This window comes from Bombina bombina, chromosome 5 (assembly GCF_027579735.1).
Source record: "Bombina bombina isolate aBomBom1 chromosome 5, aBomBom1.pri, whole genome shotgun sequence".
NCBI lineage: Eukaryota > Metazoa > Chordata > Amphibia > Anura > Bombinatoridae > Bombina > Bombina bombina.
Window position 1 is genome coordinate 752,958,630 of NC_069503.1, and position 17,334 is coordinate 752,975,963.

Sequence of the window (17,334 nt, forward strand, 5' to 3'; positions counted from 1 at the left end):
TGATGACTTAATGTGCGTGTTTAGACACTAGACCCTGACACGAGTATTGTCGTCCCCTTCAGACTCTTGAAATCCATCTGACATTATGACAACTCCAAAAGCCCCACGTGAAACCGCACATAAACATCTCCACCTGAACCATCCTCTTCCTCTGTGACCGTGACGACACAACAATAGTTCCACGCCCCTACCCGCGGCTCCAATCAGCTACCCTTTGGCAGAGGATGGGATGTCAGGCGAAGAGCGGAGCAGGATGACTGGGTTGACACAGACACTGCACCCGGCAATATGACAGGTCCCGCACGGTAAGTCTTCCCGGTGTGCTCCTGTGACTGCACCGTCACATATAGGAGGAGCGCTGTGACATGCACTGGATGCAGAGGATACTAATATGATGTGCTGGCTCAGCCTCTGTCACTGCAGTGTGATTAAGAAGGCAAGCGAGTGCCCAGTCTGTTCTTTTGTTTATGTCGGTTGTGATCGCTGTTTGCAGCATCTGTTACCCTGTCAACTCTAGGTATATCCACGTATGCAGTGTTCTTGGTCATATGTCATACGGGGAGTTGCCATGTGTGTAGCAGTCTGTTCAGGGACACACAACTGCCTTATACACGAATGCTCTTCCTTGTATTAACCCATTGGCTGCCGGCTGTATAAGGACTTTTTTTTGTAAGAAATATTTTTTCCTTCTGGTTTCTAGGGCTGCGGTTAGTACAGTTTTTGGGTTGTTTACAGACAATGTTTTACAGCATTCAGCCTTTGATAAGCATTAAAGTGACATGAAACCCAATTTTGTTTCTTTCATGATTCAGAAAGCATGTGCAATTTTAAAACACTTTCCAAGGTTTATCTTGGTAAACTCAGGAGCAGCAAAGAACCTAGGTTCTAGCTGCTGATTGGTGGCTGTATTTATATATACTAATTGCCATTGGCTCACCCATGTGTTTAGTTAGAAACCAGTAGTGCATTGCTGCTCCTTCAACAAATTATACCAAGAGAATGAAACAAATTTGATAACAGAATTAAACTGGAAAGTTGTTTAAAATTGTATGTTTTACCTCAATCATGAAAGACATTTTTTGGGTTTCAGAAAGTGTGTAAACACGATCAAACATTTGCTAAAAATAGTTTAAATAGCAGTGTTTCCTATAACTTTTGTGTTCAAGTGGCTTCTCATCTAACATTTATTGCTTTAGACATTAATCACGGCTGCTGCTGCTTTTTCATGCATTTTGAATGAGTAACTAGGCATCATCCTTTTTGTTAGAACACAAAATTTGCAAAACCTGTTTACAGACTGTCTCATTATTATTCACACTCTTCATGTATAATAAATGTCACATATGGGTGTGTGTGTGTATATATATATGTGTGTGTATATATGTGTATATATATATATAGAGAGAGATTGACATAAAGGAGCTATATTATGCCAGTACACACAGGACAAACAAACACACAGGACATAAAGCAGTAGAGAACAAAGACAAAAACATAATCCTGATATTGGTTATTAGAATCTTAACATAGGGCTACAAGAAACTGACACTCTAGTTTTGTATTCAGTCCTTTGGGGATTATAGTATCTAACTCAAAGGTCCATCTTGTCTCTCTTTGGAGTAGCAGCCTGTTTTTGTCTCCACTTCTGCTCTTCTCCGGTACGTGGTCGATAATCGTGTAGCGTAGATCCGCCACACTATGCCCTTGCTCTTGAAAGTACCTGGTCCCGGGTTGATTCGATTCGCCTTTTTTAATGGCTTGTCTGATGGCACTCCTGTCATTGGCCATCCTTATCCTCAGGTTGTCACAGGTCTTACCTGTATATAAAATAAGCTGCAGGCACAGTGGAGCATGTAAACAATGTATGGGGTCGTGCAGGTTACCCTGTGTTTATGATATTTCTTATTATATATCGGGTGATTGAAATACTTGCCTGCAGACATCCCATTACAGGTGGTGCAACCACTACATTTATAACATCCTGGTTTCAATGCCTGTCTACTTAGCCAGTTCTTAGAATAACAATGTGTTGGCTCCGCCAGTTGCAGATTATCTTTAAGGGATTTCCCTTTCTTATACCCTATTTGTGGTGCCATCATGTCTTTGAAGGGAAGTGTCTCGTCAATCTGGAGGATTTCCCAATTCCGTCTCATGATCCCATTAAATTCATTCTTATCTGCAGTGTAAGTAGTTGTAAACGTTAACCTTTTCTTGCAGCCGTCATTCTTATGTGTGGTACCCATCGCTTGCATTCCCTTGAGTTGCTCATTGAGGGCATTCTTCCTATAACCTCTTTCTATGAAGTTTTGCTTCATCTCCTTAAGTTGAATATTGGCATTCTCCTCTCGAGTGTTGTTCCTTTTAACTCGCATAAACTGCGATTTGGGAAGCGCCTTTTTAAGCGCCAGTGGATGACAACTAGACGCTTCCAGCAGCGAATTTCTGTCTGTGGGTTTCTTATACAAAGTTGTTTGTAAGATATTATTCTCTTTATATATTCTCAAATCCAGAAACTCAATGGTCTCGCTGCTCCAGTTCATTTTGAATTTTAAGGACTGATGCAATTTATTCAATACTTCAAACCACTCTTGAAGTGCTATAGGGTCCCCTCTCCATACAATAAGGAGGTCATCAATGTACCTTCTATAGGCCCTGATGCTTGAGTTTTTAAAGACGTGATCATTACTGCATTCAAATTCATCCATAAAAATATTTGCATATGATGGGGCCACATTCGACCCCATCGCTGTGCTTGTTAACTGCAAATAGTAGGTTTTCTCAAAACGAAAGATATTCATTTTAAGGCAACATTCCAGAAGGTCAATCATGAACCCACTTGGTGGTCCCACATATGGGTATCTTTGTAAATGCCTCTTAATGGATTCAATTCCTTCTTCATGCGGGATTACTGTATATAAACTTGTAATGTCCAGTGTTACAAGTATATCACCATCCTCCACAGGTCCTATGTGCCTTAATAGTTTAATGACATCCCCTGATTCCTTCAAATAACTTGACATGTGTTGTACAATAGGCTGTAGTATACTATCAACATAAACTGCCAGCGGCTGTAAGAGTGAGTCTGTTGCAGCCACTATTGGTCGTCCCGGTGGTTCTCTGAGGTTCTTGGGGAGTGTGTAGAAGACCGGAACCTTAGGGTAATCTTTAGTAAGGAATTCCAGCATCTGTTTATCTATTCACTCCATCTCAAAAGCCTCCATCAGTAAGCAGTCTATCCAATTCTTGAACTGTAATGGGATTACTGGGTAGTGTCCTATATGTATCCTTTTCACTGAGTTGTTGCAATATTTCCTTCTGGTAACATTCATAATCCATAATAACCACTGCACCACCCTTATTGGCCCTCCTTATAACAATGGATTCATCTTTAGTTAAACCCTTCAGTGCCTCCCTCTCACATCTTGTTAGATTAAATCTAACGCACCGTTGTTGGATATGGGCTGAATCCTTAAGATATTTTTCAAGCTTTTTAATGAATGTAATGATGAAGGTGTTCTGGCTATTAGGGTCAAATGTACTCTTTCTTTTGAATTGACTATAGTCCCCACTGTTGGGTCCAAATAATTCATGAAGTTTAAGTATTCTTTGAAATCACAAAACGTCTATATGTAAGTCAAATTCATCCGTAAGGTTCGTAGGTACATATGAAAATTCTTTTTGCAACAATTTCTCCTCATCCAGTGTCAATACCCTACTACTGATATTAATTACCAGGCTATTGCTCATTACCTTATCCTCTGGCGCGGTGGTCTGCCCCTTATACTTGCTTCTAAGCGGGTGTGGGCGCCTCCCCCGTTTTTTGAACGGGTTATCACCCCTCTTTCCTCGTATATAGCACTGGTATTCTGGGCCCCTTGTGTGTTATCGGAATCCGTACCTGATCCTGAGGAATCTATAGTGGTTAAATTCTGAGGTCTCCTGGCTCTATATCGCCTAGGGCGGTACTCTCTCCACCTCTGTCGTTCCTCTGGCTTCAATAACTACTTATAGACACGTTTTTCACGGTAGTCATCCAACACAGCTTCGAATTTCCTATTCTTAAAATCAGTTAACTCCTTTTGATATTGTTCAAGCTGTACTTTAATTTTATTTTCCCAATCGCTTTCACCTTTTTCCACTAATGTTGGTACATTCTCCTCCTTATACTTATCTATTTCAATCTTACTTAGAGCGAGTAATCTCCTCACTTCCTGTATCACCAGCAAGATAAGATCTAAGGAGCACTTATTCAATATATGACACCATTTCTCACAGAACAGAACATTTAAATTAAGACTAATGTGCCTTTTTATTACGTTAAAAAATCGAGACATAGATGTACTAAACCAATTCTTCTCATCATTATACACAAGAACCAATGGGGGATACTTTAACAAACTAGAACATACAAGCCCATAACATTAACTGGGTCATCTCTAGAGGCTATCAGGAAAAAAAATGGATAATAATAAAACTCTTGACCCAGGTGCAAAAAAGCAAAGAACATGTAAACATTGGGTATTTCTAAACCCTAGAGATTTTGGGGATCAAACTTTGGAAAGGTGAGTTGTTTTTTTCCATTTTTTTCATCATATTTTATATAACATTTTTTATAGTAAATTATAAGATATGATGAAAATAATGGTATCTTTAGAAAGTCCATTTAATGGCGAGAAAAATGAGTAAGAGGAAAATTACAGCTAAACACAAACACAGCAGAAATGTAAAAATAGCCCTGGTCCCACTATGTGCAGAATTATATAACATTTTTTGGTACTTTTACTGGCCCTTAAATGTAGTGACACGCCAGGAACATTTTCACATAAATGTGTATTATGACAACGAAAATGTTTATGTCCTGAATAGTAACTTTGTTGTCTTGACTAGAAAACTATAATTGCATTACGTTTACAAACATTTTCGTTGCCATAATTTGCTCACTTTCTAATTATCACAGCGAGCTCCATGGCGCCTTTCAACTGCATGTAGCTTGCTACCTTGCTGGGTAAAACATCCAACAGATTTACCTAGCTCGGAAGTGTGCTACATGCAGTTGAATTGCACCACTGAGCTTAGAAAGTGAGCCATGACGCGGTAGTTGAAAAACTGCCACGCAGAAGAGGGCGGCTTCGGACAGAAGAGGGCGGCTTAGAGGGCGGACGCAGAAGAGGGCGGCTTAGGTGCAAAATGACTCCTTTACAAGAGCACATAAACCCCCCCCCCAAAAAAAAAACCATTTAGTATGTTACATAATTCTGCACATAGTGCAGAATTATGTAATATATAAAACGTTTACTTTCTTTTAATGTCAAATTGCATATCTGTGCAGTGATGTTGCAAAACAAACAGCAGCTTATTCAGCTTAGTTGTTACACTGACTTTTTGTTTATATAACAGAAGATAGTAAGCCGTGTGCACAAGTTTGCGGCTCAGAGTATATTATTTTTAAGAAAAAGGAGTTTGCGTTAATCGCTTTTCAGTTATTTGTATGTCTTTTTTTTTTTAATATGCAATTTTAAGTAATGTTAATGGTAGTTTCATTCCATGGGGCCTATTTAAAGTGAAGGTAAAGTGCGCTCTATCTCATTAGCTAATTACACTTGTCACCCTAAATGAATAGCACTTTAATTCATAATTTTTTTCAATTCTAAGTATAAATCGAGTTTTAGCCTTTTATACTTACTTTAGTTCAATCCGTAAATACAACCTGTCTTTTTTTTTTTTTTTTTTTTTTTTTTTTTTTTGATGGCAGGTCACGTTTTTTCAGCACCCAATTGACAATCTGGCCGTTAGGTGGCCGTCAACCTACGTCATCCGACTCCTGGATGATCTGCGCATGCCGTTACATTATTTCTTGGGCTTGTAAGACAAGCGCGCTCCCGTTTTGCGCATGCCTATTGCAGTCATGAATGATTTGCATTAACATAGTATATCACCGCATGCGCATTGCTGAGAGTAGTCGACGCAGTGCGCATGCGCAATTTATAGGATCCTTGTGAACTCGCTTTGGAGACACGTATAGAGCGGGTGGGACCGCTCTATACGTCATTCTCTCCAAGATAAGGAAATAGCTGATGGGAGGAGTAAGGAACATAACGGTGGGGTAATATAAACCTTTATTTTTACATACACTTTTAATACATTCTGAAAAAAAAAGTTAGCGATTGCATTTTTTTAACTATGACTAATTCATTAGGGTTTATAGATAGGCTAAACTTTACCTTCACTTTAACAAAGGTCTGTCTGACCTGATCTGACAGTGCGAATCAGGTCCGATTGACCTCGCTGAATGCGGAGAGTAATACGCTCTCCGTATTCAGCATTGCACCAGCAGCTCTTCTGAGCTGCTGGTGCAACGCCGCCCCCTGCAGATTTGCGGCCAATCGGCCGCCAGCAGGGGGTGTCAATCAACCCTATCTTACTCGATCGGGTTGAATTGCGGCGATGTCTGTCCGCCTCCTCAGAGCAGGCGGACAGGTTATGGAGCAGCGGTCTTTAGACCGCTACTTCATAACTGGTGTTTCTGGCGAGTCTGCAGGCTCGCTATAAACATGGTCCCTCAAGCTTGATAAATGGGCCCCTATGTCTCCTGATGTGTTAGCAAGCTTTTGTGTATTTGCAAGTCCCACAGTAATTACCTAGTAGTTATATTATGCTTACCCCCTCCTTAAAGGGACAGTAAACGCCAAAAATGTTATTGTTTAAAAAGCTAGATAATCCCTTTTATTTACCATTCCCCAGTTTTGCACAACCAACAATGTTATATTAATTCACTATTTACCTCTGTGATTACCTTGTATCTAAGCCTCTGCAGACTACCCCCTTATCTCAGTTCTTTTGACAGACTTGCATTTCAGGCAATTAGTGCAGACTCTTAACAGTGTGCTCACGCCTGTGGAGTTATTTATCTATAAGGCACACATGAACTAATGCCGTCTATCTGTGAAAAACTATCAAATGCATTCAGATATATGGTGACCATATTGCCGCTTTAAAAAGGGACACATTTGAAAAATACATATGTCAGGGCTGTTTTCAGGGTTGTTTAAAGAAAGGGTTTTATATAAAAACTCTGACATGTATTTTTCATATATGCCCCTTTTTTAAAGCGGCAATTTGGTCACCCTATTCAGATAAGAGGCAGCCTTCGTAGTTTGTATGTTATTAGGTTTAGTCAGTTTAGTAAAATTGTCCTATGAATTTGCTTATAGCAGTCCAGTAAGTGTGGATAAATGGGTGGTTTCACCATATATGTAGAACTATAGCCTTCCAGCATTTCCCTGCTAAATAATAATTTTCATTTCTAAAAAAAAAAAAAGTATAATAAAGAGTAGCGATGTAAAATTTCCAGAAATGGTGGAGTCATGGAAACAGCCCCCCCCAGTAAATTTGAATTTTTTTCTGAAAAATTGAAAACAATTGCAGAGCAGAGTACTGAACAAATTACGTCAACTATAAGGAACCCACGGCTAGATTACAAGTATTGCGGTAAGAGCTGCTCGGTACTAACTTGCAAGTTATTGTCACCGCTCACCTCCCTGCAGCGCTGGTATTACAGGTTTACAAAAACCCGGCGTTGGCAGGCAATATTGCAGCGTAAAGCAAAATTGAGCTCCATACCGCACTCCAATACCAGCGCTGCAGTGAGCTGGTTTTACGTGCTCGTGCACGATTTCCCCATAGACATCAATGGGGAGAGCCGGCTGAAAAAAAGCCTAACACCTGCAATAAAGGAGCGTAAAGCTCTGTATCGCAGCCCCATTGATTCCTATGGGGAAACTAAATTTATGTTTACACCTAACACCCTAACATGAACCCCGAGTCTAAACACCCCTAATCTTACACTTTTATGTAATTAACCTCTAATCTGCCGCCCCCAACATCGCCGACACCTACATTACACTTATTAACCCCTAATCTGCCGCCCCTAACATCGCCGCCACCTACCTAATTTATTAACCCCTAATCTTCCGCCCCAACGTCGCCACCACTATACTAAAGTTATTAACCCTTAACCCTAAGTCTAACCCTAACACCCACTAACTTTAATGTAATTAAAATAAATCTAAATAAAACCTACTATTAATAAATAAATAATTCCTATTTAAAACTAAATACTTACCTGTAAAATAAACTCTAAGCTTGCTACAATATAACTAATATTTACATTGTAGCTAGCTTAGGTTTTTATTTTTATTTCACAGCTAAGTTTGTATTTATTTTAACTAGGTAGACTAGTTAGTAAATAGTTATTAACTATTTACTAGCTACCTTGCTAAAGTAAATACAAATTTACCTGTAAAATAAAACCTACCCTGAGTTACACTAACACCTAACATTACACTACAATTAAATAAATTACATTTATTAAATACAATTAACTAAATTACAAAGACAAACAAACACTAAATTGCACAAAATAAAAAAGAAATGATCAAATATATATATATATCACAAGAAATCCCCCTTTAGACAGCTCCAGACTTGTATAGTGTATATGCCCAACAGCATTAATCCTTAGAGTATACAGAGCGGTATTGTGAAAACTCACCAGCACCAGTAGATTCAAACGAATGCTTAAGCAGCCTAATCAGCCTCCGGATCGTTCACCACTCTGTGGGTCCCCGGGCCGGTACTATGCACCTTCGACTGCCGTTGTTGAATTGTGTGACCTGGTAAGTCCCAAACTCTGTGAGCACACCCGCCTCTGTAAAATGCCTTCAATGAAATGCCAAACGACACACTCCGGCGGCTTGCGATGACGTCATCAGCCGGTGTCAAAACCGGGTATTCCAAGCCTTTGTCCAGGAAGACGCCGAGGTTTGAGCTGGTTGTTAGACAGCAAGCAATAGCACAAAAGAAATCCAGCAAACCTCCCAGGCGTATGATCAATCAAAATTTATTAAAGGAAAACCGTGCAAAAAAAACATATATAAAAAAAAAGATAAAACATACAATATGTCCCAACACCTGGAACAGATACAGGAATCGTCCTACGCGTTTCAGCAGATATTCGCCTTATTCATGGACATAATTTGCTCCACACTAACTTGTCTATTTAAACACACCCTTGTCATCAGGTGTAAGGGCTCCAGGTGCTGATTATTAAAGGGACAGACCTATATCAACACTATATAGAAATAAAGACAGACTATAAGTGGCTAGTCATTGGGGGAGATTACAGAAAACAAGTATCAACAATTCATTTTCCGCTCAGGCTAAACATATATATATATCTCTGATAGCATATTCAACCTTAGACATCTAGTAAAAGATATCTTATAAAGAAAATGGGAACAGCCTATGATTATTTTAAAGCCTATATGCGAGCGGATAGAATAGTACCATAATGATAACCATATAATTTTGTAAATTCATAAAAGGGTAAAGGGTGTTAAGTGCCTCATATTATTAATTACCACTGTGACAATGTGAACTTAATTATATACATATTTGGTGCTCAATTTAAAAAAGAACAGCACAGAATGTTTCAAAAAGTGATAAAGAAAAGCACAGAATAATACATTCAGGTTATGTTATATTGGTTATAATAATGTACCTAAAAATTCAAATATTTATTATCTAAGTTTATTCTGTAAATTCATAGGGATAAAAATATGAGCTAACTAGTATAAGCAAAAGTCCTATGTATTTATCTTTGGTGCATAATGAAGTACCTATTTAACAAGGAAATTCATTTCATGCTACTTCATAGACTCCCTTAGATCCTAATTGTGATTCTTATTTATTAGTGCCTCCAAACATTAATGACATCGCCCACTATATTGAAGCCGTCTGGAATCCTGGTTTTCATTTTGAAAATCCAGAAGGCCTCTTTGTGTGAGAGTTTAGTTACTCTATCTCCACCACGTATGGCGGGTTTGATATGGTCAATAATTTGCCATTTTAGACTGCTTACCACTTTGTTGTGGACATGTATAAAATGTCTGGCAAGGTCAGAACATTCGATACCATGTTCAATATTTTTGAGATGCTCCCTAATCCTAGTTCTACACTCTCTGGAGGTGCATCCAATGTATTGTTTTTTACATTCTACGCAATCTATGAGATAGATAACGAAGATAGAGCGACAGTTTGTATACGCATCCAACTCATAGACCTTCTGTGTGGTGTATGATTGGAAGCTCTTTGAAACCTTTGTGAAACCACAGGCAATGCAATTGCTGTAATGACACCTATATATATATATATATTTTTAAACATACTTTTTATTGAGGTTTTTTGGCTTGAACAATAAACGGCATACATCATATGTCCACAAACAATAAGCGCAATTGTAACAAGACCTTACAGACCAACTAGTTTAAGTGTTATGCATGCACATTTTATCTAATGACCAGTATACCTGGGGCCCCAGCAAAGGATATAGTGTATTTATAACAATATAGTGAGTAGAGGGCTAAGCGAGTTAACTACTAAAGTAAGAGCCCCAGTAATACATTTGTAGAATAAAAATAAATAAAAAAATTCTTCAAAAACATAACTTTGACTTTAACACTCATAAAAAGTCAGCAAATAATTAAATATTTTCAACATTAGGTATGTAAAAAGACATAATAATATGAAACCTCATTTTAAATGGAATTGTGTAATCTCCTGCACGGAACCGGGACATTTGTGTTCCCCAGAATATAAAGGAAATAGTATGGTATAAGGAAGGGTCTTAATTAGTATTTATAATCACTCTGGGGCCACTTATAAAGATCATATAGTGGTTGCTAGGGTTAGGAACATAAGGGATCTGAGACTTGCATTCAAGTGATATTCAAAGGGGGCCCCCACTATCTCCTAAGGAAGGGAACGGAAGAACTCCTATCCTCCAATACCGATAGGTACATGTATAATGTACTTAAGATCCATAGGATATGTAGTAAATTATGTACTCATTGGAAATTATGAGTAAATTACCTAAATAGGGTTAGTAGTTATACAGGGAGTAGGAGAGGGTAATGTGTATATGTAGAGGATAGTAGGGAGCTAAAATGTCTAAGGGCAGTGGTTACTCAAAATAGTAAATAAAATTGTGAACACCGTTAGTAGTTCTGTCCCTCAGGATGGAACCATCTGGGAGTGAAGTATAGGCGTGTTGGAGGTGAGTTGAATAAAATAGAAGAAAAGAAAGAAAACAGCGGGCAAGAGCCGCTCATGTGAGAAAGATTAGATACAGCCTGATTCTATGTGATATTTATATTTTGATAGAGGAGTTTAGTAGGTATCGATAGAGGGAAAGCTCTATTTATCTGAGAAGGGATGCGGGATAAGATAGAGGGGTAACTGATTATGACTTAACGAGGAGGAGTATTGTGGGCTTATGTACTCTGGCTACTTTAAGTCAACTGTCAGTTTGCATGTCACTATCAAGCTACACTATGGTATAGGTAGGCACAGTTAAGGGCTCCAGTATCCGCTATGCTAATGGTCTGTGCATTGTGATAAATGACTTCTAGCGATTGGAGGATAAAAGATGGGCTGCCGTTCATAATTGTGAAGGAGTTCATAATGTCGGGGGTAGTAATAATCCTTCTCTCAGACTACTTGATTGTGTGGAGTAGTGGTATGGGTGGGTTAGACCTCCCTGCTAATCTTACTGGGAGCATTACTTACTTCTGCCTGGCGTAATTGAGGATGAATGTGCCTCCTGCGAAAGTGGTTGTGTAAGGGCTGATAAGATTATGAGGATTTATTGGTCCTAGGAACATTGTCATTCTAGCTAATGTACCTGTAATCTTACCACTGATGATAGCCAAATAGAACTAATAAATAGCTCTGTAAATGGGCAAATTCGCTAAAGGAATATGAGAGCTATTTTTCATATAGGTTCAAACAGATTAAGTAGGTTCACTTAGTAAATAAACAATCAGTAGAGGGAATATTATTAAAATAGTAGGTAAAATATAGTCTAAGGCCAGTTATTTAGATTCAGCTCATGTAACAGTGTTATATACTATTAACTGCAAAACATCATTAACCACTAACAGATCTCAGAATATCGATTACTTAGGAGCAACTGAAAACATAAAATATGTGAACAAACGTATGCCGGAGCTTAGTGCCTTATGTGGCACAGGGAAAATCCACTGGATCGCAGAGAGATCCTCTTAACCAACTCCAGACCTACCGTCCACTTGTGTGTAACAGTACGTATCTGAGTCTCTAGATGTAATAGGATCCGAGCTCAACTGCCACAGTTCTTGTAGATCCCTTAAACCACCCAGAGGCAGCAGCCAAATTGTCCAAAATCTACCCTCTGATGCCATGTGTCTTTTATGAGATATGTAAAGAGTTCCCTGTATTCGCCTGTGAGAGCCGGCAAAGCGCGCATGTTCAAAAGTAATCAGGGGGTTATTAAGCCTTCTTTCAGCTTTGCGACCTAATTCCTCCAACAAGGCAGCTACGTGTATATAAAACTTCTCCATCATGTAACTCTAATATCACGGCTGTCACCCGGCACGATATCAAGCCGGGGGGGGGGGGGGGAAGGGTGATGGTATATTGATCTAGGCCATTAAAATCAGTCCCGGTCGGTGTATGTCTTCTAGGGTTAGGTGTATAGCTGTATTTGCAGGGTCTTACATAGAATCCATTCCTCGGCTAATGTTTGAAAGTCTTTTTGCAAGATGAGATATTATAGTGTAGATAATCGATGGGTTATGGAAATTATTATTATTAATAATAATAATATTATTAGAGCTTCTGCAATATGCGTCCGACCATGACTACGGCCTAGACCGAAATGATTAAATATTTAAACTAATTACACCTAATCTAATAGCCCTATAAAAATAAAAAAAAAAACCTAGTGTAAACTAAACTGCCAATAGCCCTTAAAAGGGCCTTTTGCGGGGCATTGCCCCAAAGAAATCAGTTGTTTTACTTGTAAAAAAAAATACAAACACCCCACAACAGTAAAACCCACCACCCACACAACCAAACCCCCCAAATAAAATCCTAACTAAAAAAACCTAAGCTCCCCACTGCCCTGAAAAGGGCATTTGTATGGGCATTGCCCTTCAATGGGCATTTAGCATCTTCTTTGATAGGGCTATTAGGTGTAATTGGTTAAAATATTTGATCATTTCTTTTTTATTTTGTGTAATTTAGTGTTTTTTTTTTTTTTTTTTTTTTTTTTTTTTGTAATTTAGTTAATTGTATTTAATAAATGTAATTTATTTAATTGTAGTGTAAGGTTAGGTGTTAGTGTAACTCAGGTTAGGTTTTATTTTACAGGTAAATTTGTATTTACTTTAGCTAGGTAGCTAGTAAATAGTTAATAACTATTTACTAACTATTCTACCTAGTTAAAATAAATACAAACTTAGCTGTGAAATAAAAATTAAACCTAAGCTAGATACAATGTAACTATTAGTTATATTGTAGCAAGCTTAGGGTTTATTTTACAGGTAAGTATTTAGTTTTAAATAGGAATTATTTAGTTATTAATATTAGTTTTTTTTTTTAGATTTATTTTAATTACATAAATGTTAGTGGGGGTTAGGGGTTAATAACTTTAGTATAGTGGCGACGACGTTGGGGGCGGAAGATTAGGGGTTAATAAATGTAGGTAGGTGGCGGCGATGTTAGGGGCGGCAGATTAGAGGTTAATAAGTGTAATGTAGGTGGCGGTGTCGGGGTTGGCAGATTAGGGGTTAATAACTGTAATGTAGGTGGCAGCGACATTGGGGACGGCAGATTAGGAGTTAATAATATTTAACTAGTATTTGCAATGCGAGAGTGTGGCAGTTTAGAGGCTAATATGTTTATTATAGTGGCGGCGTTGTCCTGAGCGGCAGATTAGGGGTTAATAATTTTATTTTAGTGTTTGCGATGTGGGCGCGCCCTTGGTTTAGGGGTTTATAGGTAGTGTTAGTGTACTTTGTAACACTTTAGTTATGAGTTTTATGCTACAGCTTTGTAGCGCAAAACTACTGTCTTCAGTTTACGGTATGGATCTTGACGGTATGGGCCGTACCGCTCACTTTTTGGCCTCCCAAGGCAGGCAGACTCGTAATACCGGCACTATGGAAGTCCCATTGAAAAAGGACTTTTTAAAAGTAGCGGTAGTTACGTTGCGTTACGGCCGCCAAAAAAGTGTGCGGTGCAGCTAAACCTGCAAAACTCGTAATGCTGCTTTTTCACTCATACCGCAAAACTCATAATCTAGCCGCTATTTTGCAAGTCATGAGAACAGGTAACCTCCCCAACAATGAAAAAACTAAGAAACATCAACATAGCAAAACTAAGAACATTCTTTTGTCTTCTTTAATCCTCTTACTGATTCATAGTACCAAACAGAGAAAACACTAATTTCCATTAAACAGACACCCCAGACCCCTAAAGCTCTTCAGCCTGCTAAAGTACTTTAGGGGTGTTTAGAATGTCCCCTTAGTCCTGTTGCCTATTTAATGAGAATGTACTTTAATAAAACGGATGGGAGTGTACCCTTGGCTTCTAATGCTTCCTTATTTAGAAGAATCTGATTGGGCAACTGATTGCAGAAGAATATATGCTGTTGCAAGAGCAAGGTAAATTTATTTCTGATTTTCAGGTGTCATCGTATCTGTAAATGAAGGTATTGTGTATTATTGGAGGCAGTTGTTTACAACACTTGCTTACTTGAAGGTGCTGCTGGTGGAGAAACCCTTTGTGATGGTGCAGCTGTTACAGAAGGAGCAGAAAGAGTGTTTCTGGAATAGGAACATTGTAGGGAAAAGCGAATTGCATTTTCATTGCTATAGGCCTCCTCATTTTATTCCATTAAAGTGAAGGTCAATTTTTGCTATTCTCAAGACATCATGTATAAACTTAGGTTGAATATATTACAGTCGCTGACTTTATATGTATAACTAACTATTGCTTTTCATGTAAAATTTATTTTTTATATACCTCCGTTATCGCGCTTAGCTCCGCCCCTACAACACTTCCTTATTCTGCTCTTATGACATAGCTTTGGTTGTTAGAATTGGACTACGCTCGTGCACCAGTGATTTCGTTTAAATGCGCATGCGTATCTTCAAGTCAATAGCGCATGCGTTTCAGTAAGTGCCGTAATAAAGTAGTATAGATTGTTGGAAATAAAATTATATGCTGCTGGATTGTGCAAATATTGTTGACCGCGGTAATGAAAATAATTAATAATTACAATGTTAGCCCAATAAATTAATAAGCCATGCTGTAGATTCAATGTAACAATGATTATGAGCTGACAACGCATGCGCGCTAAATGAACGAGCATGCCGATGATGCGCTGTTTGCTTAAACGCATGCGCATAAGGTGGCGATGACGAAAGTGAAAAGGGGCTGGACGCCACGGGGTTAAAATATAGATTGGAGCGCAATTATGTAAATCAATGAAGGCACAATGGGGGGCGGATTGTACAGCCGAAACAGAGCGTATTAAAAAAGTTAAAATTACAACTTTTTATTGCGTTAACATATAATTTGATGAATGAACATCATAATGAATTTAGATAAGATATTGAAAAATGCTATCCACAACGTCAGACTTGACCTTCACTTTAAGTATGTTTTATTGTCTTTAGGACACTTCTGGCGTGCAAGGATTTGTTTTGTCATCCTGGTAGCATTTGGAAAAACATATTTTTTTTTTGACAGTATTTGCATACTGCCGTTTTTTTGGAGCAGAACATTAGTAGGAATCAAGTCATCATTTAGATAAAGGTTATGAAGATAAAATAATGCAGTTAAAATATAGCTTAATTTTGTGAATTCAGAGGAATTTAAACTCTTTACCTTTCAATTAAGGCCTAACTGAAGTCGCATTGGGCACGCTCTCCAAGCGAACGCAGAGCTCGCTTGGAGCGTCCGGAGAACACTTCCAAGGGAGGCACTGGGTGTTCGCTGAGCGCTCAGATGACGTTTCCAGTGTGCTGGTAACACTGAGACTTACTCGAGCAAGCTCAGATGCTTCTAAAGATGGCAGCCTCTATATATATATATATATATATATATATATATATATATATATATATATATATATATATATATATATATATATATATATATATATATATATATATATATATATATCCAGGTGGCCCTCGTTTTACAAAGGTTCAATTTACACCGTTTGAGAATAACAACCTTTTTTTCCAGTCATATGACTGCTATTGAAAAGCATTGAGAAGCAGTGCATTTATTTAAATAGCCAGTAGGTGGAGCTGTCCGCTTGTGTCGCAGCAAAGCCAAGCAAGCTGTAATTAATCAGTTTAACCAGACCTGAGCTATCGAGCAGCTTTCAAAGGAACAAGGTCTTCCTGTCTATAACTCAGTCCAGATTGGAATGCATAGAAAGAAATGTTTGCAGAAAAATGCAAGTGAAGTCTGTGTGTGTGATTATTTTATTAGGTTTATAATGCTGTCTAGCATTTAAAGTCTTCATTTCAAAGCTTTTAAAATAATGTATTAGGTGTTACTTATGACAATTTTGAGAGGGCCTGGAACTTATCTCCTTCACTTCACCTAACCCCGGCGTAAACTGAGGGCTACCTGTGTGTGTATGTGTATGTATGTGTGTGTGTATATGTGTATATATATATATATATATATATATATATATATATATATATATATATATATATATATATATATATATAAATATTTTTTTTATTATCGGTTATTTGTAGAGCGCCAACAGATTCCGCAGCGCTATAAATAAAGCAAAGTACAAAAAACAATTATAGGGATCAAATGGGTAGAGGGCACTGCCAAGAGTTGCACGGTTGTAGTCCGCTTTTAAGAAGGTGATCTACAAACAGCTGGACTCTAAGGCTTACATGCTAAGGGGTTTCAGGGGATAGCAATGGAGGAGAGGAACTGGTATAAAGAAAGGTTAGCGTAGGTTGTATGCATTCCTGAACAGTAGAGTCTTTAGGGAGCGCTTGAAGCTTTCAAAACTAGGGGAGAGTCTTGTGGAGCGAGGCAGAGAGGGTTCCACAAGATGGGAGCCAGTCTGGAGAAGTGTGATGAAGTAACGAGAGTAGGAGGTCATGAGCAGAGCGAAGGGGACGGGAGGGAGAGTATCTGGAGACAAGGTCTAAGATATAGAGGGGAGCAGTGCAGTTGAGGGCTTTGTATGTCAGAGTGAGAATTTTGTGTTTGATCCTAGAGGCAAGAGGGAGCCAGTGAAGGAATTGGCAGAGAGGTGCAGCAGATGAAGAGCAACATTTAAGGAAGATGAGCCTGGCAGAGGCATTCATTATGGATTGTAAAGGAGCTAGGCGGCAGGTGGGGAGACCAAAGAGGAAAGAGTTGTAGTTATCGAGGCGGGAAAGGATGAGAGAGTGGATTAAAATC

At 38.5% G+C, this 17,334-nt stretch overlaps 1 protein-coding gene across 2 annotated transcripts in view; it reads left to right on the forward strand.

Moving 5' to 3' along the window:
- Positions 1 to 212: 212 nt before the first annotated feature.
- SLC66A2 (solute carrier family 66 member 2) overlaps positions 213 to 17,334 on the forward strand; it is a 490,515-nt gene continuing 473,393 nt past the window's right edge. For both annotated transcript variants that reach the window (XM_053714832.1, XM_053714833.1), the window contains exon 1: positions 213 to 305. The gene's annotated coding sequence lies outside the window, so the exon portion shown is untranslated. The remainder of the gene's footprint in view (positions 306 to 17,334) is intronic.